The sequence below is a fragment of the Macaca fascicularis genome, chromosome 14 (genome assembly GCF_037993035.2).
Source record: "Macaca fascicularis isolate 582-1 chromosome 14, T2T-MFA8v1.1".
Classification (NCBI taxonomy): Eukaryota; Metazoa; Chordata; class Mammalia; order Primates; family Cercopithecidae; genus Macaca; species Macaca fascicularis.
Window position 1 is genome coordinate 122,461,135 of NC_088388.1, and position 27,967 is coordinate 122,489,101.

The following is a 27,967-nucleotide window of genomic DNA, read 5'->3' on the forward strand; positions in this document are numbered from 1 at the left end:
GTCAGCAATTCTTTTTTTTTTTTTTGAGATGGAGTCTTGCTCTGTCGCCCAGGCTGGGATCTCAGCTCACTGCAAGCTCTGCCTCCCGGGTTTACGCCATTCTCCTGCCTCAGCGTCCCGAGTAGCTGGGACTACAGGCGCCCGCCACCTCGCCCGGCTAGATTTTTGTATTTTTTAGTAGAGACGGGGTTTCACCGTGTTAGCCAGGATGGTCTCGATCTCCTGACCTCGTGATCCACCCGTCTCAGCCTCCCAGAGTGCTGGGATTACAGGCTTGAGCCACCGCGCCCGGCCAGCAATTCTTTACTGAACTCACATATGTTTTGCTGGACTGGATTGAAAGTTGATGGATATTTGGCAGTTCTCTGAAATAAGAAGAAAAGGAAAAGAACATGTGAGGCGAGATTATGGGAAGCATTATTGCCATGGATGACTGGCATTCCGCATGGTGATGGTGGGAAAAGGGAGGACAGTCATTTTTCCCGTCACTGAATAAGAGATTATAGGGAAGCTGGTAGAGAACTGAGGATGGTGCAGAAAGAGTGACAAAGTGACTTGTATGAACTCCACAAAAGAAAAGCTGGCTGAGTCCTGTGGACCCAACTGGGGTCTGAATATGGGCATGGGGGAAGGATAATGAATTCCTCTCTTCCCGGAGCCAAGGAGGTACAGCATATGGCCTCCTTTGAGGGGATTACAAGCAGTTCAGTATTGTCGAGAGCAGGGGAGGGAGCAAGAAAAGGCGCAGTGAATAGAAGTGAAGGACATACAAGTCAAAATCAGGGAAAAGTTTGTTCATAAAAGGACAAAGCTGACTTCAGATAACATCACGGTTCCTCTGCAACTGGCATTTATGATGTGTAAATATAGGCCAAATAATAAGTAACTGCATTGTCAGCGATCCCAAAGGGCCTTGAAGACCTTGAGAGAGGAGTCAAATCTCAGAGGGAGAAGATGGCTCTTGTTTTTATGCAGAAGAGAAGAGACACACCCTTGGCCCTGTTTTTGTGTGTAACTGAAGTGGAAGCTAGGAGTAAGGAAGTGGCTGCTTTTAAAATCTCATCCCTAATAAGCCAATGATTTGGTCTTTATCTTCTGGACCAGAAGGAAAAGGGATAAAAGGATTTCATAATTTTTCTGAAACAGACCAAGTACAGGGTGATTTTTAGTTTTTAAAGTAAATTGACAAGAATCTTAGATTCCTTTAAATTCTACTTTCCAAAATCAAGAAGTGGCTTAAAAACACAAAAGCAAACCCTAACCCACATAAAGATTATAGGCTGGCTTAAAAAAAAGGTGGGTGGGTGGGGCTAAATAATCTAATTCATACTCTGGCATTAAAAATTGGATTACAGTGCCAGGTTCATTGCAAATGCCATATACATGTTTGCTATTAACATTTTATTTTATTAATTGATTAATTGATTTCCCAGTGTATTTCTCAAAAACATTTTATTTATAACTGATATTTACTAACCTCTAAATTGTGGAGCATTACATCTATGATCTCATTTAATCCTCACAACAACTCTAAGAGGTATGTGTTATTGTTATGCCTATTTCACTTAGGAAGAAACTGAAGTGCAGGGTGGCCAGGTAAAGTAGGCGAAGTCACATGGCTAACAAGTGGAGAATCTGAGACTGAAGCTCAAGTTTGTCTGATTCCAGTGGCAGCATGCTTACCATACTATCTTACACCAACTTTCTTGTGCCAAGACATTTTATAGTCCAGAGGAAATAAACACCAGTTGAGGTCAAATGACAATAAGAGAAACTTGGGTTCATACTAAGGAAGAGCTTTTTGAGTGTCTGAAAGACACTAGAAATCGAAGATAGATACGTCTTCCTGGAGTTGTTGTTGTCAGCAGGAATAAGCCAGAATGACAGCTAGAAATCTGTCCTAACTTCATCTCCTCTGTCAATCTGTCCCCTGGCCAGGGCAATTTCCAGCGAGCTTTCTCCTGTTTGAATGCAGCCCCAAGAGCATATCCCAGTTCCCACTGTAAATCCTGAGTTGAAACTGGCATCGGGAGGCACCTGCCAGCACCCTCCTGCGAATGCCGACGAGTCTTTCCTCGGCATCCCAAGTACATCATCCACCGGCTTCTGCTCCATCATTTCTCAGCAATGTAGAATATGTAATTTTATTGTTTAATACATAAATGTAATATGTTCATTTCGTTTCAGGATGCGGAGCTGAGAAGCCCCAGTTTCCACTTTCTGACTCCTGGACTCAGCTGATTTGAACCCCTCAGTAGAACAGCAGCAGCCCATCCGCAGCTTTCCTAGAAGTTCCTGACCTAGCAACCCGAAAAGCGTTCTAATCAAGTGAGGTAAGATGAGCATTTCCTGCAGCTGCTGGGTTTGAGAGCTTTATTTAGATTCGCTCAAAAAGTCACTCACTGCTCTCAATTTGCATGAATGTCTGTTGCAAACTAGACAAGGCTGTGGCTGGAAGACTACCCGTGAGTCAGGGAATTGAAGCTGCCTTTGCAAGCTGAATTCATAATTGCCATGAGAAGGCAACAGCATCAAATCCTCCAGCATGCCAGTTCATTAGGAGGTGAATGAATTGACAACTCCTCACCTTACATGGGCACCAACCGGCTGTTGGTCTTTACCCAGCTCTGGGTTTGTACCCGCCCTTCTGACCCCAGCTGTGGTGTCATTTTGACTTTGATCTGGGAATTGCTGTTCTTGCCAGCCTATTGGCTCCCTCTGTTGAGGGAGACGGCTCTTTTGAGTGTCCTGGAAATGGAGGTACAAAGGTGGACAAACATCTACACTCCGAAGGCAGAGAATAGTACCCCCCAGTTTCTATTTGCATAGAGGCCAGAGCAAGAAAAACAGGAGAATACATTGTAAAGAGTTTTCGTTCAGATACAATATGAAAGCACTTGATTGTAAGGTTATTTTTTTAAAAAAATTCAGCTAAACACGTGTTGGACAAATATAGAACCATATCCTAGAATGGTTATTTTATTTTATTTTATTATTTTATTTTGAGACAGAGTCTCTCACTGTCGCCCAGGCTGGAGTGCAGTGGCCCGATCTGGGCTCACTGCAAGCTTCGCCTCCCGGGTTCACGCCATTCTCTTGCCTCAGCCTCCCGAGTAGCTGGGACTACAGGCGCCCACCACCGTGCCCGGCTAATTTTTTGTATTTTTAGTAGAGATGGGGTTTCACCGTGTTAGCCAGGATGGTCTGGATCTCCTGACCTCGTGATCCGCCCCACTTGGCCTCCCAAAGTGCTGGGATTACAGGCGTCAGCCACCGCACCCGGCCTAAAGTGGTTTTTAAAGAGCTTTATTTTCCTGCTTTTAAAAACTTTAATACATTTTCCAAATTTCTACAAAGAAATTCTGCAAAGAGAACATATCTCAATAAAATCAGGAAAAAATGCAAATGAGAAAAGACGAATACTCAAGTGCGGCTCGGTTCAGTCCAGTGCCGGCTGGTCAGGCCTTTTGCTGCAGCCTGCTCAGCCTGCTCAGTGAAGATACTGCAAGCCTGGGTCTGGAGTCTCCGGGGAACACGTGGATCAGAGACAGCATCAGGGACAAGAGCAAGGCAGACGGTGGGAAGGCCACACGGGGGCATCTCACACACTTCTGTTCATTCCACAAACAGGTTTTCCTGGGGGAAAGTCTACTTCTGGAAAGAACTGTCTATTGGAAATAAAGATGTTTCCACCCGCAGAATAGGCTTAAAGAAACAAGTGGAGGCAGACAAGAGGGTCCTCCAAAGTTTGGGTCTAGCCAAAACTTTTTTTCTTGTTAATAGAGACAGGTTCTCACTATGTTGCCCAGGCTAGTCTCAAACTCCCGGGCTCAAGTGATCCTCCTGCCTTGGCCTCACAAAGTGCTGGGATTACAAGTGTGAGCCACCACAGCTGTCCTGGCCTACACTTCATAGTAAATCTACAGCTGTATTCCAGAAAACCTATCAGAATAACCTAAAGTGTTAGAGCATGTGGAAAAAGGCAATGTCAAAAAAAGAAAAAAATGAAATAAAATAAAATAAACAATAACTCTAAGTGAAGTAAAAATATTATTAATGATAATATACGATGAATGCTAATTCTATACTGGGCAGAGAGTATTACTTTATTTAACCTTTACACTAAGCTTTTTGAAGTAAATGCCATTGTTACTATGTCCATGTTACCGATGAGGAAACTGAGGATTAATGAACTTGAGTCACTTGCTCAAGGCCCCATAATTGCTAAGGATCAAAGCCCTGTCTGCTCTGGGTGGGACTCCAAAGTCAATGCTTTCGTCCGCAATATTACTCTGTTCTTCTGAGAGTAAGAGAGGCTTGGGCCAGGCATGGTGGCTCACGCCTGTAATTCCAGCACTTTGGGAGGCTGAGATGGGAGGATCACTTGAGCCCAGGAGTTCAAAACCGACCTGGGCAACATAGTGAGAACCCCCATCTCTAAAAAAGTAAAATAAAAAATAAAATTTTGGCCAGGCACAGTGGCTCATGCCTGTAATCCCAGCACTTTGGGAGGTGGAGGCAGGTGGATCACTTGAGGTCAGGAGTTCCAGACAGTCTGACCAACATGGTGAAACCCTATCTCTACTAAAAATACAAAAATTAACTGGGTGTGGTGGCAGGTGCCTGTACTCCCAGCTACTCAGGAGGCTGAGGCATGACAATCACTTGAACCCAAGAGGTGTGGTTGCAGTGAGCCAAGATCACACCACTGCACTCCAGCCTGGGTGAGAGAGCAAGAGTCATCTCAGAGAAAAAAAAAAAAAAAAGACAAATAAAAAGCAAAATAAGTGAAACGGGCTTTATTCTCTCATCCAATGGTTGAATTCTTTCTAAAACCAATAGTTTTAGAAAGTCCAGATAATAGCTAACTCCCTGGATACCAAGGTGGTCCATGCACCATCTGGCTACTTTAAGAGAGTTAGTAGAAAGCGATGATAGGCCGAGAGTGGTGGCTTGTCCCTGTAGTCCCAGCACTTCGGGAGGCACAGATGGGAGGATCATTTGAGCCAAGGAGTTTGAGACCAGCTTAGGCAACATAATGAGATACCATCTCAATTTCTAATTAAAAAAGAGGAAGCGACCCTGAATATTTTTATAGGTAAAAGTTTTAATTTGGTCTGTTTTTGGTTAACTTGGATTCATCATATGCTTTTTCTCCTGGACAGTCAACACAATTATTCAGTACCTCATCTGTAAACTGCACTGTGTCATTGCTGTGGTTAGTGCTAAAGAAATGTAAAGTATGTGCTTTGTTCTCAAGGATCTTATAAAGTTCCTGGGCAAACAAAACTAACAACCTGAACTACATCGCATCATACTTCTGTTAAAATCCTTCAATGACTCTCTATTATAATTAGCATACCGTGTTCAATAGGTTTCTTTCATTCCCCATCCCATCCCCTTAGCTTTTTTTTTTTTTGAGAGGTGGGATCTTGCTCTGTGGCCCGGGCTGGAGTGCAGTGGTGCGATCTCAGCTCACTGCCTTATGGGTTCAAACGATTCTCCTGCCTCAACTTCCCAACTAGCTGGGACTACAGGCATGTGCCACCATGCCCAGCTAATTTTTGTACTTTTGGTAGAGACGGGGTTTCACTGTATGTTCGTCAGGCTGGTCTCAAACTCCTGACTTCAGGTGATCCGCCTGCCTTGGCCTCCCAAAGTGCTGGGATTACAGGCATGAGCCACCGTGCCTGGCCCCCTTAGCATTGATCTCTACGTTTGAAGGCAGTTTTCTGTGTACACCTGTAACTTTCTGCTCTTGGGCTTGTTTTTCTGGCCATGAATATGCTAATCCTGCACAGGGCCAGCTGTAAGTAACAGAGAGTTAATGCCCGACAGTGAAGGGATTTGGTTAATAATGAGCTCATGTCCATCCATAGTGTCACAAATGACAGCATTTTTTTAATGGGTGAATAGTATTTCATTGTGTCTATATACCACATTTTCTTTATTCATTTGCTGTTGGATACTTAGGTTGATTCCATATCTTGGCTTTTGTGAATAGCACTGAAATAAACAGGGATGTATAGATATGTCTTCAATATACTGTTTTCCTTTCCTTTGAATATGTATCCATCAGTGGGATTGCTGGATCACATGGTAGTTGTATATTTAATTTTCTGAGGAACCACAGTGGGGCGAAGTTGGTTAACAGCAGGGTATTATATATTACGAAATAGCTAGAAGGGGGGCTTCTGAATGCCCTTATCACAAAGAAATAATACATGCGTAAGGTGATGGATATGCTAGATACCCTGATTTGATCATTTTACAACACAGACATGCATTGACACATCAAATTGTACTCCATAAATACGTACAATTACAATTTTAAAAGGAATGAAATTATACATTGAAAAACAAAAGAACCCAGTTTCCTGGCCTCCTGGGTGCATGTTCTACATATACTACCTTTTGGAGTTTCTCAGGGGGATTGAGGCGCAGGTGTGGCCTGTTCAACGACACACCTTTTACTGGCTTCATTTTCTTTTTCCTCTGTCCTACTGCCATACCTTCTAAATAAACTGTGGCTGCTCAAACTTGTCTCAGGACTTGCTTCTGGGAGGGTCCAACCTACATCAAAGGCTCTGTGTGGTCTGGTTCATGCCTACCTCCCAACCTCAACTCACGCCGTGACATTTTGCTCATTGTGTTCCAGCCACGCTGGCTTTTCTAGTTGTTCACACCTGTTCTCTCCCTATGAAATGTTATTTTTTCTTCCTTACATGATTGGCTCTTTCTCATCCTTCACATCTGTGCTTAAATGTTACTCCAAGGAGAATGTCTTTCACAATCTCAGTCAAACATAGTTGTCCACATTGCAACCTAGTCTTCGCATTCACAGCATTTACCACCACTTATTACTGTACAAGTATCTGTATGTTACTGATATGTGATCTGCTTCTTGCTTTAAAATAGTAAAGAAAGCTCCTTGAGGGCAGAAACACATCTGTTTTCTTTACTATTTTATACGCAGAGTTTAGTACAGGGTCTGAAAACATAGTTTGCATTCACTACATATTTGTTGAATGAACATAAAATGCCAGAATATAAAACAATTTGAGAACAACTAAGTAGGCTCTGAGTGGTATTGGGTAGAGTGAAACTGGAAAAAAGGAGAGAAGTTAGGGAGGATATTATATGGAACTGCCTTCAGCCTTTAGAAGTAAGTAGGATTTATAGATGAAATGCGGCATTGGCTGAGCACCTCTTATGTGCCTGGTGTGCTAAGCATTCTAATAACAGGCATTGTATAATGTAATCTTTACAAGTTTGCAACCTGCAAAAAGTATTCCAATTTGTAAAATGGAGGCATTGAAGATATGAGAGATGAAGTAATTCACCCGTAGCCACAAAGCTAGTCATGATTAGTGCCACTCTTTAAACCCGGGTCTTCCTGTTACCAAAGTATATTTTCTTTTCAGTACTATCTCAAAATGTGTGTGTTGATTATACAAATCACCAGGTGATGAGATGTTGATGAAGTAGAGCAAACCATTATCACTCCTGAGAAAAAAGAAAGCATTTGACCCAGCAACCGTAATCAGTTACGTAATTTCTGTTACATCACGCATGATGAATTGAAAGGGCTTTGGGAACAGCAAGTGGGTTAAAGGCACAGAGACTATGTTTCCACATCTATGAACATGGTAATTGGGACATTTGCCTTGCTTACTTCATTGGATTACTTGACACTCAAATGTGAAAACATATTTGAAAGTGCTTTGTAAATTTCTAAATTCCATATAAAGGCGATTGTTACAACTATCCTGCCTCTCTAAATATCATCTAAAATCACCCAGCATGCATATATTATTAGAAAATAGCAATGAGGCCGGATGCCGTAGCTCATGCCTGCAATCTCAGCACTTTGAGAGGCCAAGGTGGGTGGGTCACTTGAGGCCAGGAGTTCAAGACCAGCCTGGCCAACATTGTGAAACCCTGTCTCTACTAAAAATACAAAAATTAGCTGGGTGTGGTGGTGCATGCCTGTAATCCCAGTTACTCAGGAGGCTGAGTGAGCCACATGAATTGCTTGAATCTGGTAGAGGCAGAGGTTGCAGTGAGCTGTAATCACGCCACTACACTCCAGCCTGGGCAACAGAGTGAGACTCTGTCTCTAAATAAATAAATAAATAAATAAATAAATAAATGGAAAATAACAATGAAGAAGTTTCATGCTTTGAGTAAAATTATAGAATGAGGGGTGGAAGGGACAATAACAAATACTTTAGTTCATCCACCTGATTCTATAATTCTATAAAGATGTACCAAAATACCCAGAAAGGAAGCTTCAGAACAACACTTTAATGAATTATGTGAAGAAAATGTCTTAATACTAAATGCTTTTTACAGTAAAAAGAACCATGAAATTTTATAGACACCAAAGTTAGACTGATAATATTTAGTGAATATATCCCCTGAGAATAAATTCTTTGGGAATTAGCTGAGTTGTCACTTTCCATTTTCCTTGTTTTATGATTAATAAACATTTAAAATACGGAGTAGAGAAACACCTAACTTAGTAGTCTGTCAAAGTAAAAAGGGAGCAAAGTGATGATTCTTTTCTTCTGAGTTCCCAGCTTTTAACACCTCCCAGTACCAGACCCACAGACAATAGCTGACCACAAGGCAATTGTTATTGTGTTTGTTTTTCATCTCTCAGAAGGTCCTATGGCTCTCTGTGTATTTCCACATTCTTCTCTGGGTTTGTACTTAATGTCGCTTGCTTCCAACTGCACAGTCCTTGAGGGTTGCTTTAGATGATACTATGTCAACTTGGTCAAGTGGGGCACTATATTTCCCAGAATTCCTTACCTAGTGTGGTTCCAGTTTAGAGTTCACCAAAAGAACAATGTGCATGAGATTGGGATATCAGAGCGACGCAACAGCCATTCCTCTCAGAAGTTCATCACAGTCAGACATGTTGTCAGACAGACAGAGAGATGGGTACCTTGTGGGTCTTAGGTGGTTCTGGCCTTCCTCTACATTCAGCTTGTCCTCCAGACTGCGGGCTCTGATGACCAACAGTCGCTCTGGGCTGTGCACCCACAGAGGCAGTAGTTAACATAAGGCCAAAATTCCCACAGACCTCTCCAAAAGTTTCCCTATTGTGTCCCCACTTTAGCTGCTGGACATGATTGTTTCTCAGAATTTCCTCCATGCCCCTACTTGTTTACCTTTGCCAGCACTTTGGTCAGACTTGTTTAATGTCTCTTTTTTTCTTATTGTGCAACTCCTCCTTCCAGACTTTCACTTCTTTAGTGCCTTCTACTTTGGTATCTCATTCCTATAATAAAGCTTAATGTCTTACAAAGGTCTAATTTAAAAAAATGTTTTTAGTCTCTGTCTCTTAGGGTAAACTGCAGTGGAACAATTGTAGCTCACTGCAGCCTTCAACTCCAGGGCTCAAGCAATCCTCCTGCTGGGACTACAGGTCTTGGGTAATTTTTTAAATTAATTTTTTTTTGTAGAGATGAGATCTTGCTATGTTGCCCAGGGTAGCCTTGAACTCCTGGGCTCAAGAGATCCTCCTGCCTCAGCCTCCCAAGTAGCTGGGACAACAGGTGCATGCCACCACACCTGGATAATTTTTAATTTCTTTTTTAGAGACAAGGTCTCTAAAAAATGTTGTCCAGGTTGGTCTGGTCTTGAACTGCTGGCCTCAAGTGACGCTTTTACCTCAGCCTCTTGAGTCACTGGTCTAATTTCTCTACTGGTCTTTTATATCCATTACACTCATGGTTGTTTTCCTTCTCTTACTGAATTCTGACTGACAGTTTATTGGTGTTGAATGTGATTCTAGAGAAGCAGAACCTGAAGGATGAGAATCTGAATCTCTTCTCTGGTCTGGCTGAATTGAAAGCCATCAATGACTGTTGTCATGGGTAGATAAGATACCAGAAGTCAAGGACATATCATAGCATAACACTTACTTAGTTACCATCTGTGGTTACCTGCAGTGAAGGGTTTATAGAAGGTAAGGCTCTGGATGGTCAAAAACATGTTGCCATAGAACATTTAAATGTAAATAAAGGCCTGTGGTGGTGATTGGCTTCTTCCAATTTCTCTGGAGGATTTAGAGAAGGAAAATAGTGAGGTCAGGGCTTAAATTCCCAGCTCAAGGTCGAAGTAAAGGACCAGAGAGTCTCTGTGACTTCTGTAAAATAACCTTTATCTACTATAGCCTCAGGTTAAGGTTTCTGAAAATCAATCTCAAAGTTTAGTCCTTTGAGTGGCTGAATTATAACATAAATTGAATTCACAGCCTCACGGAGTCTCTCGTGATAAAATTTGGGCATTGGTGTGGAACACCATCAATTGGGGATGCTGAAAATTAGGTTAGGGGCATGTGGAAAGATTTTGATGAAGCTGAGAATCTTAAGCCCCCAAATTCTGCTAAGCATCCTTTGCTTGTAGAAATATTCTTTTCCAGGTCCAGCATGGTGGCTCATGCCTGTAATCCCAGCACTTTGGGAGGTCAAGGTGGGTGAATAACTTGAGGCCAGGAGTTCAAGACCAGCCTGGCCAACATGGCGAAACATTGTTTCTACTAAACATATAAAAATTAGCTGGGCATGATGGCACATGCCTGTAGTCCCAGCTATTCGGGAAGCTCAGTCACGAGAATCATTTGAACCTGGGAGGCAGAGGTTGCAGTGAGTTGAGCTTGCACCACTGCACTCCAGCCTGGGTGACAGAGCCTTGGTATGTCTCAAAAAAAGAAAAAAAAAGAAAAAGAAATATTATTTTCTCCTCTATCTGATAATTTTAATTTTCCTTGCCTGAAGAACCTTTAATGACCCCTCCAGCGGCAACTGTCTTGTATGGGAGCACTGGTTCTCACCTCAACCACCTGGGAGGTGAAGAAGATCTAGAAGATCTCATTGCTTCTAGATCTCTAAGTGGACTCAAGTTCTGGAAGGCCTCAGGAGTCAGGTACAACTGTGACCCATGAAAAGTTACTATACACACCAAAAGGATCACAAGATTTTGAAAAAAATTTTTTAAACAGTTTTGTAATTGATTTTTTAAATGGTAATTTTTAGTTTAAAAATATTTAATGGACAAATAAAGTGTGAACGTATTTAAGGTGTGCAATGTGATGATTTGACATATGTATACATTGTATAATGATGATCACAATTAAATTTTAACATATCTATCACTGCCCATATTGTACATTAGAGTACCAGAACTTGTTCATCTTATTTATTCAACTTTTTTTTGAGATGGAGTTTCGCTCTTGTTGCCCAGGCTGGGGTACAGTGGCATGATCTCGGTTCACAGCAACCTCTGCCTCCTGGGTTCAAGTGATTCTCCTGCCACAGCCTTCCAAGTAGCTGGGATTACAGACATGCACCACCACGCCCGGCTAATTTTGTATTTTAGTAGAGATGGGGTTTCTTCATGTTGGCCAGGCTGGTCTCGAACTCTTGACCTCAGGTAATCCACCCACCTCAGCCTCTCAAAGTGCTGGGATTACAGGCGTGAGCCACTGTGCCCGGCCAACTTATTCATCTTATAATTGAAAGTTTATACCCTTCTTTGATCAACAGGTCCTCATTTCTCCCACCCCCCAGCCCCTGGCAAATACTGTTCTATTCTCTTTTACTACAAGCTCAAAATATTTTGATAATTTTTATAGAAAAAAAAATCTGAGAAATATGTATGAGAATTGTCAGATCAAGGTAAATTTATTAATATGGGTTCACTGGCCACAGATTCTGCATTCAGTGTTTTAGCTTGAATGACTGGGAATGGCTCTAACAGTTTGTTTTGATGGTTGGATCTATGCAGAACACAGATGGATCTTGAAAAATGGTAATGTATCATTGTGAACTTACTCAGGTAGTGACATCAATTGCAGCTGCTCTTTCAGATGTGGTTTCTTTACTGGAGCACATCAATATATCACCCAGGACCTGGTATGTAGCTATTGATGTGACAGATGCTTTCTTCCCCCTCTGTACTTGTTACTCAAAACCACCAGCAGTATATTATCGTTTTGACAAACCAATGCTCTATTCAGCACTCGACACATTATTTCATAAATTGTTAACACACTTTATTTTATGAAGAACAAAGAAGAGGAGGAAAGAAAGGAGAGCTCTGAGCCACAGTCACAGGAAAGGAAGCAGGGGAGAAAAGAAACACTGAGTGAGACATTGTATTAGAAACAGAGAGATCTGCAAAGCTGATATTTAAAAACATCTATTGATGTGATTTTCTTTTTCACTCTTCCTTGTTTGCGATATCCCTCCTATATATCCAGAGCCTTGGTAAATTTAAATCTTTACACAAAGGATTTGTAGAGAAACTCTAGACACCATTTGTGAAAGGTTTCTACCTTTCAAGGGAAGGAGTCTGTAGAGAACAAGGGATGGGGGAAAAGAAGAGTGGGGAAGAAGAGAAAGAGAAAAGAAGGAAGGAAGGTTCAAAGGCAGGAAGGCAGGAAGACAGGAAGGAAGGAGGGAGGGAGGGAAGAAGGAAGAAGGAAGGAAGAGAGGAAGGAAGGAAGGGAGGGAAGGAGGGAGGGGAGGGAAGGAAGGAAGGGAGGGAGGGAAGCAGGGAAGAAGGAAGGAAAGAAGAAAGGGAGAAAGGAAGGAAGGGAGGCAGGGAAGGAGGGAGGGGAGGGAGGGAAAGGGGGAGGGGAGGGAGAGAAAGAGGGAGGGGAGGGAGGGAGGAAGAAAAGGAGGAAGAAAGGAAAGAAGGAAGGGAGGGAGGGAGGAAGGAAGGAAGGAAGGAAAGAAGGGAAGAGGGAAGGAAGGAAGGGAGGGGAGGAGGGAAGGGAGGGAGGGAAGGAGGGAGGGGAGGGAGGGAAGGAAGGGAGGGAGGGAGGAAGGAAAGGAGGAAGAAAGGAAGGAAGAAAGGTAGGAAGAAAGGGAGGGAGGGAGGGAGGAAGGAAGGAAGGAAGGAAAGGAGGAAGAAAAGAAGGAAGAAAGGTAGGAAGAAAGGGAGGGAGGGAGGAAGGAAGGAAGGAAGGAAAGGAGGAGGGAAGGAAGGAAGGGAGGGAGGGAAAGAGGGAAGGAGGGAGGGAAAAGGAAAAAGAGTAGGGCATTACGGTTTGATGTCTGTGTGCTGGCACTCTTCTTCTTATCCTTATACCTCACTGGAGTGGGAACACAGGGTATTAGGCATGGTGGAAACACCAAGACAAGCACAGATAAATTTCTGTGAGGTGGGATCCTTATATAATAAGATTATAAGAAGAACGTTCAGAAGTAAGTGGAAAGGCTGAGGCTACAAGTCGAATGTGGTACTTGTTACAGAAACTAGGAATTTGGAACTAGGTGACAACGTGGCTCATTTTAAAAAGATAACAGCCAAATTCTTCTCTTGTTCCTACTATTAACATGATTTGTGTCCTTGAGCAGGTGACTGCTACTTTCCTGGGAGTCATTTTCTTACCAATATTATTACTTTGTTAGATTATTTCTTAGCCCTTCCAGTTCTAACATTCATTCATTCACCAAATATCTCTTGAGCATTACTGTATACCAGGCACTATGCTTGGCACTAGGGATACTATAACGTATAAGCAAGAATCTCTGGTCTCAAGGAGATACAGTCTAATGAAGGTGACATACCTTCTTTAAAAACCGCAGTGTGACAATAGAGATACATAACAGTTACAAGGGTGGTAATAAGTTAGAGGAGACACCTGCGATCTATACCTAGTCTGAGATATACATAAATCTGAGTTGCTTTGTCTCTTTTGAACTCAAAGATACCTGCAATTTAGGAATATTTGGAAGACAAAGCATTCAGAATTGGATTCTAAATATTTTTAGAGTTTTTGGAGAAAGAGAAATTGTCTCTTTAAAAGAAAAGAGCAGACTGTGATCTGTAGGCTTTATCAATTTCTGTGGCATACATTCTCATCAGGGCTAATTTCAAGCTCTAATGTGATGCCCCTGAACATAAAACTGGGGAGAAATACACGCATTGGTCTTGTGAACCAAGCACTCTAGTGCTTCCACCAGTGCTCCTGAGAGCAACCTGGGCTTCCTAGCCATCTCTCAGGGAGGGGCCAATGAAGATGAGACTTGAGGGAGCGAAGGATATTTTCTTGAGTGTGCTGGGACACTGATCTGTTTGGGAAACACTTCACACATCAGGACACAGAAAATCTGGAGTAGAAGGGAGGCAGCACTTTCAGAGTTCCAGACCCTCCTCATGCTTGTCTGGGAGTGGCTGGTCTGTTTCAGTCCCTGCTTGCAGTCGCCGCATTATAAAGAGAGACACTGCTTTCCCTGAATGGGTTTCCATGGCAACCTCACCCAGCAGGCAAAGAACAGTACTCTAAGCTTTAGCCAGAAGGTTGGGAGATAAAAATATATTTTGATTAATCCAGGACCCATGCATGACTGAGACTCAGGAATTACCTGAAAACATAACACCAGTCAGGGTGAAATTTGCATACTTTTCTCTTTGGTAAAATGAAACCCTCAGACAAATGAACCGATGCCTTGCCTTTATCATTATGGTTCTTTCTATGAGGCTGGATTTTGCTGGTATCTTTTCTTCTCTGAATTTCTCATTCTGGGTACATCATATTACAAAAGAGGCTGTGGTCTCTGAGCTGACTTGGTCCAGAAGGAAAACAGGGAACACAGTTCATATTTCAGAGTTGACTGTCAAAGCCTTGAGACCTGAAGTGTAGCCCCCATCCATGACTCAGTGAAATATCTGTATTTCTTAATTTTCTTTCCTTAAAACCACACCCTCCCTGACTACCTTGCAAGTGGACGGTGAGGCTCAAATGAGGTCATAGATATGGATCATTTTTGGGGAAAAAAAAAAAAAGAAAAGCTTCTATGCAAATGTAGGTTGTAATGATGACGATTATTAATATGCCTTGGGCTTAGCTGAGGGAGGAACTGAAGGAAAAAGTCAAGCTCCTGCTCCTGGAGGCAGCCAGGGGCTGCAGCTCTCTTACGATCAGTGTCCATGAGGCTGCACATCTATCCCTGCCACACCAGCGGTGTAGACTCGCCGTGTTTTCATCCCAGAAGGGTTGTCTTCTTCTATCCCTGCACCCTCCTCACAGAGATCTTCTCTTCCTCCCACTCCAACTCCCCCTAAACCCAGATTTGCTTCAGCCTGTCTGCTTCTATTTCCTTCATGCTTGAATGTCAGTGAACACACAGCCTCCTTCTACTTAAACTCTGTAGCCCACTTCTTTGCTCAAGGCGTATTATTTTTCTCCTGTAAGTTCCAAGGCTTTGGCCTACTCAGCTCTGTGATCTTTAGCTGTTGTCTCGAGTTTGGGCTTTTGTTCCACACCCACATCCATCTTCACCACAAGGAAAAGCTCATTAAAGCACACTAAGAGGTCTTTAAAATTCGAGGGAGGTAGGTCATTTTTAAAATTTATTTTTATTTTTATATTGTGCTCCATTAAAAAAAAATCTTTTATTTTGAAACAATTATAGGCTCACAGGAAGTTGCAAAAATAATGCAAATAGTTGTATGCACTCTTCACCCACCTTTCATCGGTGACATCTTATCTAGCTGTAGTATGACATTAAAACCAGAAAGTTGACATGGATACCTTGGTGTTAACTAGACTACGGGTCGTATTCAGCTTTCACCATTTTTAAAAACTGCATTCATTTATATGCTTGCGTGTGTATTATTCTATGCAATTTTCCCATATATAGGTTCATTTAACCACCCTGATGATTAAGATCCAGAATTGTTACATCACCCCAAAAGAATGCCCATGCTACATCTTTGTAAGAATGCCTCCCCTCATCCCACTCCACCCCCTCCCCAATCCCTAGCAACTGTTAATCTATTTTCTGTCTCTATATTTTTGTCATCTCTAGGATGCTCTATTAATGGTATCATGCAGTATATAACCTTTTGAGATTGACTTTTTTTTTTTTAAGCATAATGCCCTTGAGGTCCCTCCAGGTGTGACATGTATCAATAGGTCATTACATTTTTGTTGATGAGCTGTGTTCTATTTTACGGGTACATCAGAGTTTCATCAACCATTCACTAGAAGACTCCTGTTGTTACTATCATTCTTTTTTATAAACAAAGTTGCTACAAGCAATCATATGTGGGTTTCTGTGTGAACACATTTTCATTTATCTGGGATAAATGTCCAAGAGTAAAATGCTGGTAACTGCATGTTTAGTTTCATAGGAAATGACCAAACCACTTTCCAGAATGGCTGTAACATTTTATCTTTTCACCAGCAACCTATGAGTGGTCTAAGTACTCTACATCCTTGCCAGCTTTTGGTGTTGTCACTATTTTTCATTTTAGCTGTTCTAAAAGTTATGTAGTGCTATCCCATGCGGTTTTAATTTGCTAATAGCTAATTATGCTGAACATCTTTTTATGTGCTTATTTGCCATCTACATCTTTCTTTCAGGGAAATGCCTGTTCATTTCTTCTGCACATTTCATAATTGTTTTGTTTTCTTTAGTTGTTTTGTTTTGCTTTGTTTTTGAGACAGGGTCTCACTCTGTTGCCTAGTCTGAAGTGCAGTGGTGCAATCATAGCTCACTGCTGTAACTGCCCAGGCCTCAGTGATCTTCCCACCTCAGCCTCCCAAGTAGCTGGGACTACAGGCACACCACCACACTCAGTTAAAAAAATTTTTTTTTAAGTTTGTAGAGATGGGGATTCTCCATGTTGCCCAGGCTCGTCTTGAATTCCTGGGCTCAAGAAATCCTCCTGCCTTGGCCTCCCAAAGTGCTGAGATTGTAAGCAGGAGCCATTGTACCCAACTCGAGAGTTCTTTATGTAGTTTGGATACAAGGTGTTGTAAGATACATGGCTTACACGTATTTCCTCACAGTCTGTAGCTTGTCTTTTCAATATTCTAAGAAGGTCTTTCACAGGCGAACAATTTTTTATTCTGATGCAGTTTAATTGTCAATTTTATTTTACGTATTGTGCTTTTGTTGTCATATTTAGTAAACCTTAGCTTCTAAAAATTTTATAGTTTCACATTTTTACATTTAGACTTATGATACAGTTTGAATTAATTCTTATATATTATGTGAGGCTTATGTCAAGGTTTATTATTTTTGTTTATCAATGTTCGATTGCTCCATCACCATTTGTTGAAAAGACGATCCTTCCTCCATTGAACTGGTTTTGCAATCTGTCAAAAGTCATTTGGGCATATTTGTGTTGGTCTTTTTCTGGGCTCTCTATTCTGTTGCATTAATCTATGTGTCTATTCCTCCGCCAATACCATACTATTTTGATTACTGTAGCTACATTATAAGTCTTAGCCTCAGGTAGAGTGATTCCTTCTGTTTCATTTCTCTTTTTTAAAATTGTTTAAGCTACTTTGGTTTTTTTGCCTTTCTGTATAATGAGCTTGTTGACGTCCTTACCTTTCAATTTTCTGGTTTTTTATATTTTATTTTATTTTTTTCAAAAAATAGAGACAGTGTCTCACTAGGTTGACCAGGCTGGTCTTGAACTCCTGGCCTCAAGTGATCCTCCCACTTCGGCCTCTCAAAGTGTTGGGATTACAGGCATGAGCCACCGCATCCGCCAGTTTTCAAATACTGTATGCCTCTCCGTTTATGTAGATTTTCTTTCACTTCTTTCACCAGCATTTTGTATTTTCGAGCATACAGACCTATATATGTTTTGTTAGATTAATACTTAAGTATTTCATTTTGGGGGACTAATTGTAAATGATATTAGGTTTGTAATTTTTGTTTTTCACATGTATATAAAATATATTTTGATTTTTATGGGTTGATCTTGCGTCCTGTGAGCTTGCTGAACCTACCCATTAGTTCTCTAAATTTTTTGTTGATTTCTTGAGATTTCCTATGTAAATAACCTAATCATCTGCAAATTTAAAGCTGTTTCTTCTTTTCCAATAGATATGCCTTTGACTTCCTTTTCTTCTTGCTCTGATTAGGACTTCCACTACTCCACTGAGTAAGAGTAGTGCGAGTGGACATCCTTGCTTGGTTCCTAATCTTAGAAGGAGAGATTCAGTCTTTGATTGTTAAGTATGATGTTAGTTACAGATTTTTACAGATGCTCTCTATTAGGTGGAGGAAGTTCCCTCCCATTCCTAATTTGCTGAGAGTTTTATCATGAATGGATGTTGAATTTTGTCAACTGCCTTTTCTCTATCAATGAATTAATTTTCAAGTATCAAAACAGCCTTACTGGTTTATTCTAGTCCTTGCCCCATTTGGTTATGATCTATAATTCTTTTTATATTTGCTGGATTTGATAGGGTAGCATTATCTTGTTTTCATATTTTTGCATCGAAGTTCATAAAAAATATTAGTCTCTAGTTTTACTTTTTAGTTTTTTTCTTTACTGTATACAGGTTGGGATATTTCGGTAATACTGGTTTCATAAAATGAGTTGAGAAGTGCTTTTTCCTCTTCCAGTTTCTGGAAGAGATTGTGTAAAACTGATGCCAATTCTTTTTAGAAGTTTTGGTAGAATTATCCAGAGAATTGGCCCAAAGAGTTCTGTTTTAGAAGCTTTCAAATTATGGATTCAATTTCTCTAATAGTCATAGGACTATTCGGATTACTTATTTTATACTGAGTGAAGCCTTTAACATTTATAAAATCCCAAATCTGGATTCCCCAGAAAGCAAGACTTGAGGCAAAACTTTATGGGTTATTAGTTGGTTAGGTGTGCAAACGCAGAGAGTGGGAGTAAGGGGAAAGGAAGTAAGGTGTGGGAGGAGAGAGAACCAGCATGAGGGTGTGTTACTAAGCTGGCAAGAAGCAGGACTAGCTGCTGGATTTCACAGGATCTCTCATGCTAAAAATGCCTGTTTCTCAGGAAAGTTTCTCTGAGGGAGGAAGAGAGAAGAATTTATCCACTGGTGTCCATTGGTCAGAGTGAGTCACACAGGGTTAATTTCTCTGACGCTTCTGAACGGCTCAGGTGTAAGTGCCAGCTGTCCAGTGGGTCTCACCTCAGGGTCAGCAAACTATCTCCTGAACAATAGATGCCAACTCAGGTACGAGGGAGGCACTGTCAAACTGTGCCTGCTCAAATTTGGCCAGTTGAGTAGAGCTGGTTGTTACAATGAGTAGGACAGGAATGTGCATTCCAAGCCCTCTAAGACAGTGAAGCTAAGAGGATATTAATTAGGTGGTGCAGAAGAGGTGTCCCGGGCTGTTGAAAAGCAAGAGAAAAAGGCTTAAAAATAAGTCGATAATTGGGTATATTTCAATAAATCTCAAAATACTTCCCTGATTATTTAGTATTTAGTTTTCACTTGAAATTTAAGTGGACATTCTCACAAAATCTTCCTTCCCTTGTGCAATTTACCTTCATCTTTTGTATCTAGGGATGGTGTTTTTCAATTTCTCATTTCTTTCAGAGAGGACTCCTTCCCCTCTGAGGTCCCCCGTGTTTCTCTCTATAAAGGAGTTCTGCTGGGCATCACACAGGAGAGTAGAGATGCTTCTAGACTCTAACAGCCCCTTTAGAGTCTTAGGTGGCTCAAGACAAGTGTCTCTACTCTGAATGGTCATTCTGTCCTATATATGAAAAGTCAACTTGGGCCATTCCCTGAGAGTAAATATTCCTTTTTCCATGGTCCTTAGCATAAAAGGCCACCGTAGGAGTCACTGGGTTGTGTTTCCAAGCAAGACAAGCCTCAACAATCCCAAACCGATGAGAGTTTATTAAAATTTTAAATTAAATTTTATTTGTGGCCGGGCGCGGTGGCTCAAGCCTGTAATCCCAGCACTTTGGGAGGCCGAGACGGGCGGATCACGAGGTCAGGAGATCGAGACCATCCTGGCTAACACGGTGAAACCCCGTCTCTACTAAAAAATACAAAAAAAAAAAAAAAACTAGCCGGACGAGGTGGCGGGCGCCTGTAGTCCCAGCTACTCGGGAGGCTGAGGCAGGAGAATGGCGTGAACCCGGGAGGCGGAGCTTGCAGTGAGCCGAGATCGCGCCACTGCACTCCAGCCTGGGTGACAGAGCCAGACTCCGTCTCAAAAAAAAAAAAAAAATTTATTTGTTATCAAAGTAATACATGTACATAATTTTAAAATAAAATAGCACCACAGGGTTTACACGATAACAGCGCTCCCTGCTTTATCACTCTCCACTCCCAAGGCCCATCCCCTCCCGGCAACCACTTTAATCTCCGTTAGCTGTTTCTTTTGATATTTTCCTCCATATTTCAGAACAATATGACTGTGCTGCTATGTCTTTATTTTATTTGTTTTCATTTTAGACGTATTTATCGATTTCCCATTATAGGAGATGGAGGTTTAGCACATTCACGCTTTAATTTTGCCTTCCCCATCCTACCAGTTTGGTTCCAGGGGCGGTATTCCAGACATTTCCTAACTGCCTGAGTAACATGCAGAAGAGTTATTGGCTGCCTGGTCAAACCAGCGCATAGCAAATGAATATCAGTTTTTGTTTGTTTGTTTATATCAGTAAATAGCATAACGTAGTAGATGAGTGCTCAAATTCTGAAGCCAGACTTTCTGTGTTCAATTCTGCTTTGGCCATGTTTAGTTGCACAATCTTGGGCGAATTAGTTAGTGTCTCTATGCCTTTTCTGGGGCTAATAATAGTAATGACCTCACAATATCTTGTGATGGTGAAATAAGTAAATATAGGTAAAGCACTTAGAGCAGTGCTATAAAAAGCCATATATGTGTTTGCTATTATTATAATTATATTATTCATATATAAGATCCTCTTGCTGAGCCAAGAGAATATAATTATATTTCCTTTTTTGTACCCTTTTTATATCTTCTAAGATTAATAATTAAACAAATAATTAAAATTTGTTTACTTCTTCATGACTCTATCACAAAATCTTCCCACTTTTCAAAAGAACTACCAATTCCCCTCCCGATACTGTTTCCATATAGTCAGATAATCAGGTATTATTCCAGTTTTATCCTTTTTTTTTCCTTCTGGGTACACTGTTGCTGGAATCTTTTGTGATCCTGTTTCAATTTGTGCTGGCTGCTCTCTAAGCCTATAATACAGCCACTGTCCCAAGGCTTCACTTTGCAAATCTACCATGTTGAAAATCTTATTCATCAATATGTCTTCTTTCTTGGTTTAATCCAGCAATTCTCAGCTTCTGCACTATTGGCATTTTGGGTCAGATAATTCTTTGTTATGGAACGTTGTCCTATGCACTGTAGTATTTAGCAGCATCCCACTAGATGCCATTAGCAGCCACCTCCCACCTTGTGACAGTCAAAAGTCTGCAGACGTTACCAAATGTCCCTGCTGGGCAAAATTGCCCCCAGTTGGGAATTTCTAGTTTAATCCTTCATTTTATTAAATCACATCTGAAAATAGCTTCCCAAGAAAGGATAGAATGTAAATTTTTTGAGACTTTGCATGTCTGAAATCTGCTTTATTCCTACCTTATGTCTGATTGTTAATTCTTCTGATTCTACAACTGTGGGTTGAAATAATGCTGGCCTCCTGTTGCCCCAGTTTTTCAAGCTATTGCTCCACTGTCTTCTGGCTTTCAGTGTTGTTGTTAAGTTTGATGTCACTCAGATTCATTTTTCTGTTTTGGCAATTATGTTAGTTATTAATTGCTGTATAATACACTATCTGTAATTTAGGGATTTTAAACAGCAACCTTGTTGTTATTTTTCATGATTCTGTGGGTTGGTTGGGACTCAGCTGTCTCACCTGGGGCCTCTCATGTGGTCTCCCTCTCAGTTGGAGGGCAAATGGGGCTGGAATCTCCAACATGACTTCACCTACACATCTGATGTCTTAGTCGGATGGCTGGAAAACTGCTCAGCCAGGAAACTGGGGTGGCTGAACCTTTTTTTTTCTCCATGTAGTCTGACGGTCTCTCTCCTTGTGACCTCTTCGATAGGGTCAGTCTCTCCATGTAGTTTCTCAGCAGGCCACCTGAACTTCTTACGTGGCAACTCAGGGTTTCTGAAAGTACAAAGGCAGAGCAGGTCGGTATTCCTCAGACTTCGGACAAAGCCTGGCATAGAATCTCTTCTGTCTCATTCCATTACTTAGAGTGAGTCACAGGGCCGAACCAGATTTCATGTGGGAGGGGACTGTATGAGAGTGTGAGTGTTGGGAAGCGTGGTTCACTAGGGCTCATCTTTGAAGACCAGCTACCAAAGCTACCCGCACTGTTGTTTCTCAAATACTTTTTCTTGTTTTCCGAAGGTTTATTTTTTTATAGCCTTCTGTTCTTAGTTCATGGATGCAGTATTTTTTCTTTATGGAGTATATTAATTTTAAATTTAATATCCTTTGTGTCTCCTTTCCTTTGACTGTCATTTCTTCTGTTTTGATTTTCTGCCATTGGATGGAAGCTTATCCTGAGTACTACATTCCAAGTGAGACTCTAAAAAGCTGATTGGAGTCTCAGGAATAATTGGTGTGGCTTGTCAAATCATTGCCTTCCCGGTACAGTAAGGGGGCACAGAACCAGTTGTTTTATTGTGGGTGTTATAAATGTCATTTTGGGGTGTGTTTTTCTTTAGAATTTTTCCATTTCTCCAGAGAAAGGCCATCTCACCTTTTGCCTGAGGGGGATTTGTTTGGCAGTCAGTATTCTTGAGACCACAGAGTTGAAGAAGGCTGGGTACACAAAGTTGATTATCTAGACTTCCATGGAATCCCCCTTCTTTTGACACAGTGCCTCTTCCCTGTTCTCTACTGTACTGGATCCTGTCTGAAGACTCTTCACTTGGTTTTTCCAGATAATTACCTAGCTCCTAATACCACTGAGAAGGGGAGTCACCTGGCTTCTCCTACTGGAAGAGAACCTGAGGGACTCACTGCCCATTATAAAGACTTTCAACCTAATCCTCCCTTTTCCATCTACCCCTCTTCCCATCTTTGTATCTGGTGCTTCCAATTTCTAAGGCTTTTCAAGTATTCTTGAACACAGATCAGCTTGACTTTCATTGGCATTTCCTTCTGCAAACACTTAGGCTGTAGCTATTCCAACTCTCTGAAGTCAGTTGTTTATTCCTCTACTTACATTCCAGTTTTCAAAAATGTGTTGCTATCTCTCTCGTCTGATGTTTTCTTCTGTTTTATTTGTCCTTATGGGCTTATAATGTTCACTCTCATTTTAGGGGGAACTCAGAACTCAGGAGGGAGTGTAGATAAACTTATGTTTAATTCACCATATATGATTCAAAACCTGTTTTCCTTTTCTAAAGCCCAGGAAATTATAAACTTCCTAGTTTCAAGATCATACTTCATCAACGGAAAATTCTATCTAACTTCAATCTAACCTGTTGTAATGCACGACCCAGTAGTTCTCAACTCTGGCTGTATATAATAATCATTTTCTAGCTCTGAAAAATGCTGATGCTTGGACCTATCCCAGATAAAATTAATCAGACTCTCTGAGGTGAACATGGGCAGCAAATAATAAGTATAGTTGATGTGTAGCCAGGAAGGAGAATCAACAGTGTGATGGTGGTGATGGGGGCGTCTTAGTCCATTTGCATTGCTAGAACAGAATACAGGACACTGGGTAATTTACAAAGAACAGACATTCATTTCTCACAGTTCCGAAGGCTGGGAAGTCTGGAAAGGGCTGATCTCTGTTTCCAAGATGGTACCTTGATGCTGCATTCTTTACAGAGGAAGAATGTTGTGTCCTCATGTGGTGAAGGCAGAAAGGCAAGCAAGCTGAAGGCTGTGGAAAGCCTCTTTTATAAGGACCTTAATCTATTCATGAGGGGAGGGTCCTTTACAACCTAACCACCTCTTAAAGGTCCCATCTCTTAATACTATCACATTGGTGACACCTGAATTTTGAACCAGACACATTCAAACCATAGCAGGGGGGTGACGGTGATGCTGGGGTGGTAATGTCTGCACTCTCACTGACTCCAAAGTCTGGTAATTCTTGAAACGACCCCCGCCAAACACACAACACACACACACACACACACACACACACACACACACAAACTCACGCCACTTTCTCATTGGCTTCCTATGCAATGTTCCATGTCTAGCTTTGGAAAATAAAGTATTTGGTGCTGTTGCTACCTGTCCTGATTTTTACTTTTTTGTTACACTTGTATCAGAACTATTAGAAAATTCAAAAACACGATGGGGAGCAGATCCCTAGAACCCTAATTTCAGTTACTTATGGGATAAGAAATCTCCAGCTAGACATGGAACGTTGCATAGGAAGCCAATGAGAAATTGGTGTGAGTTTGTGTGTGTGTGTGTGTGTTGTGTGTTTGGGGGAGGGTGGTTTTCAAGAGTTACCAGACTTTGGAGTCAGTGAGAGTGCAGACACTACCACCCCAGCCTCACCGTCACCCCCCTGCTATGATTTGAATGTGTCTGGTTCAAAATTCAGGTGTCGCCAATGTGATAGTGTTAAGAGATGGGGCCTTTAAGAGGTGGTTAGGCCGTAAAGGACCCTCCCCTCATGAATAGATTAAGGTCCTTACAAGAACCTCTTCTGTTCTAGTTATGTTAGTCTGTACTAAAAGGCAAGTTGTGGAGGGAAAGGAAAAATTTAAACTGGATGATCTCCCAGGCTTTCTAGACTTCAGAACTTTGATCCTCAATCTTTGCATAGGTGTTTTAAATTAGGTAATGTATATAAAGATTCTCTGAAAAGTGTAATGTGCTAGAAGTTTTTTTTTTTAAACATCTAAAGTGTGTAACTTTATGTGGACTCACAACAAAGTCACACATTTACAGCCAAGTCAGCAAGTCAGGTAAAGTCTTTATCAACTCAGTCTAGGAAAGAAAGTAATTAAACAGTGATTCAACTCTAACCTGGGACCTGATAATGGGAGATCCACAATCACGGTATGATTAATTTTTAAGCTTTCTATATTCTTTGGCTGCTCAGTGTCAGTACCACATCAGTTGTTTTATAGGTTGATTTCTCAATACATTCTCAGTAGTCTGGACATGATATCTGGATATAAGGCATGAGTGTCATTAGTTTCTTTACAACTGTAGGTGTATTAGATGTAATATCTAGAAAATTAATAGTCTTGCAGTGTTTATGATATGCATGTGCTTCCCTTGCATGAAAAACTAGTTGCTTCACTATCACCAATTATATAAGCTTGTTTTATGAATGCATTTTCAGCAAGTATCCATTCAATCATTAAAAAAATATTCAGCACTCATTCTACACCTGGAACTGTTCCAGGTGATGGGAATAAAGCAGTAAACAAGACAAATAAAAATCTCTTCTCTTTCTGAGCTTACATTCCTGTGAGAGCCAGGTGTGTGGTCTGTATGTGTTTCTATCAATGTTTTGTCAGAGTATCTCATTTTCCTGTCTACCCCGGGATCCTTGACATAACTGCCAGGCTACCGGGATATCAATTGGAATAAAGACTCAAGACTTCCTTAGGAAAAAACAGAAAAAAATGTCCTAAAAAAAGAGAAAAGCTCCCCTTTACTTCTTAAGTTACATCTACCAAATAAACTTTCTAAAAGAAATGGTAACATGCAAAAGCCAAATTCAACTTTTGAAAAATATTACCCAGTCTTTGGGATCACCCTTATTATTGCTCATTGCTCTGTTAGGTTGCCAAAGTCAGTGAGAGTAACTGCATTGTGAATATATTATCCTCTGTCTCTGCCTTTCTGGAATCCACTCAGATACTAGCCCTACAGTGGGCAACAGAACAGTCTGAATAGGTTATCTGCTGGTTGTGTGACAATTTCCTTCTGGGAGCCATCTGTAAATGAAGGAATATAGATCCTTTTTCTTTTCATTCTTGCTTTTTTGTTTGTTTGTTTGTTTGTTTTGTTTTTTTGAGACAGAGTCTCACTCTGTTGCCCAGGCTTGAGTGCAGTGGGGCGATCTTGGCTCACTGCAACCTCCACCTTGCAGGTTCAAGCAATTCTCATGCCTCAGCCTCCTGAGTAGCTAGGATTACAGGCGTGTGCCACCACATCTGGATAATTTTTGTATTTTTGGTAGAGATGGGGTTTCACCATGTTGGCCAGGCTGGTCTCGAACTCCCAGCCTCTGGTGATCTGCCTGCCTTGGCCTCCCAAAGTGCTGGGATTACAGGTGTGAGTTACCGTGCCTGGCCAGATCCTTTTTCTGAAACTATTTTTCTAGTGTCTTTTGAAGATGTGCAAAGGAGAACTGGGTTCTGGTTTTTGACTATTTTTTAGTAGGAGAACCAAGGAAGAAGGATCTTGGCTTTCTAATGTAGGTAGGTAGCAGGGAGCTTATGTTCTTTCCTCATTCTTTACTCAAAACTCAAGAATCTGGGAGCAGAGCTTCTTGAAGGTGGACAGGCAGGTTGGTGTGAATGTGTGCTAATTCCTGATGTTTACTGTCCCCTTACAAATGAACATTTTTTTTTTCTCATGATGAAACATCAGTGCAAATAAGCATTAACTATTTCATAACCCGCAAATGGATTCTATTGGTTTGCCACTTCCTGAGTAGCAACTGGGGAATGCATCACATGGAACCAATTTTCTTGACCCTTCTTTCACAAAGAGAAATTACTAATCAGTCCAGGTTATTATTTACAAACCCTAGTTGACTGCTTTTAGACTTAAAGAAATTGCTTTGTTTTCTATTACTTAGATGATATGTTGTCAATCTTGAAATTTCACTTAAAACTTACATCATCCTCCAAAACTGGGAATTGATATGGGAGGCAGCTCCTGTGCTCATATTGCATAAGGGTTTTTGTAGAGGCCAGAATTAAAATACTTCTAGGTAACTAATGCATTTAATATGGTTGGAATTGTGGCAGAGTGATTTACAGCAATAGTATTAGCACACTATTTCTATATCATACGAAATTGTCCACAGCTCTCCCACCTACTCTCCCTCCCTCCTCCATATCTCTTTTAGATTTCTCTGTAACTCTGAGAGACAGATATTATTATCCCTGCTTTTACAGATGAAGGAACTGAAGCTTAAAAAGTACAAATGACTATCCCATTGATAGCAGTTGCTTGAAGTTGGGCTTGAAACTTATGTCTGTTTCTTTTTTGGGGTGTGCTACAAAAAAAAAAGATAACATCCGTCTTTTTTTTTTTTTTTTAGGCTGGAGTTGAGTGAAATCATAGCTTGCTGCAGCCTTGAACTCCTGGGCTCAAGTGATCTTCCTACCTTAGCCTCCGAAGTATCTTTGATTATAGGCACACACCACCATGCCCCCGTCTGAACTTTTTTTTTTGACATGGAATCTCGTTCTGTCACCCAGAATGTAGTACAGTGGCACGATCTCGTGATCTCAGCTCACTGCAACCTCAGCCTCCTGGGTACAAGCGATTCTTCTGCCTCAGCCTCCCAAATAGCTGGGATTATAGGCACCTGCCACCACACCTGGCTATTTTTTGTATTTTTAGTAGAGATGGGGTTTCACCATGTTGGCCAGGCTGGTCTCAAACTCCTGACCTTAAGTGATCCACCCGCCTCAGCCTCCTAAAGTGCTGGGATGACAGGCATGAGCCACTACACCTGGCCTTAACTATTTTTAAGCGTGGAGTTCAGCAGCATTAACTATATTCACACCGTCGCACAATAAATCCACAGAACGTTTTCATCTTGCAAAACTGGAGCTATATACACAGTAAACAACAACTCCCCATTTCCCTCTTCTCCCAGCCCCCTAATAACCATTATTCTACTTTCTGCTTTTATGAATGTGACTACTTTACATAAGTGGAATCATCTAGTATTTATCTGTTTGGGACTGACTTATTTCACTTAACATAATGTCTCTAAGGTTCATCCCTGTTGTAGCATGTGAGGGGATATTCTTATTTTTAAGGATGAATAATATTCCACTGCATGTATATACCACATTTGGTTGATCCATTTATCATTCAACAGACATTTGGGTTGTTTTCAATTTTTAATTATTGTGAATAATGTTGTTATGAACATGGGTGTACAAATATTTCTTTGGGATGTTTCTTTCAATTCCTTTGGATATATATACAAAAGTGGAACGTACGATAGGTCTATGTTTAATTTTTGAGGAACTGC

At 41.1% G+C, this 27,967-nt stretch overlaps 1 long non-coding RNA gene across 1 annotated transcript; it reads left to right on the forward strand.

Moving 5' to 3' along the window:
- Nucleotides 1–2,192: 2,192 nt before the first annotated feature.
- LOC135967287 (uncharacterized) lies at nt 2,193–27,939 on the forward strand. The gene is made up of 2 exons (XR_010581271.1): nt 2,193–2,333; nt 27,020–27,939. It is a non-coding gene; the product is annotated as an uncharacterized lncRNA (long non-coding RNA).
- Nucleotides 27,940–27,967: the final 28 nt, after the last annotated feature.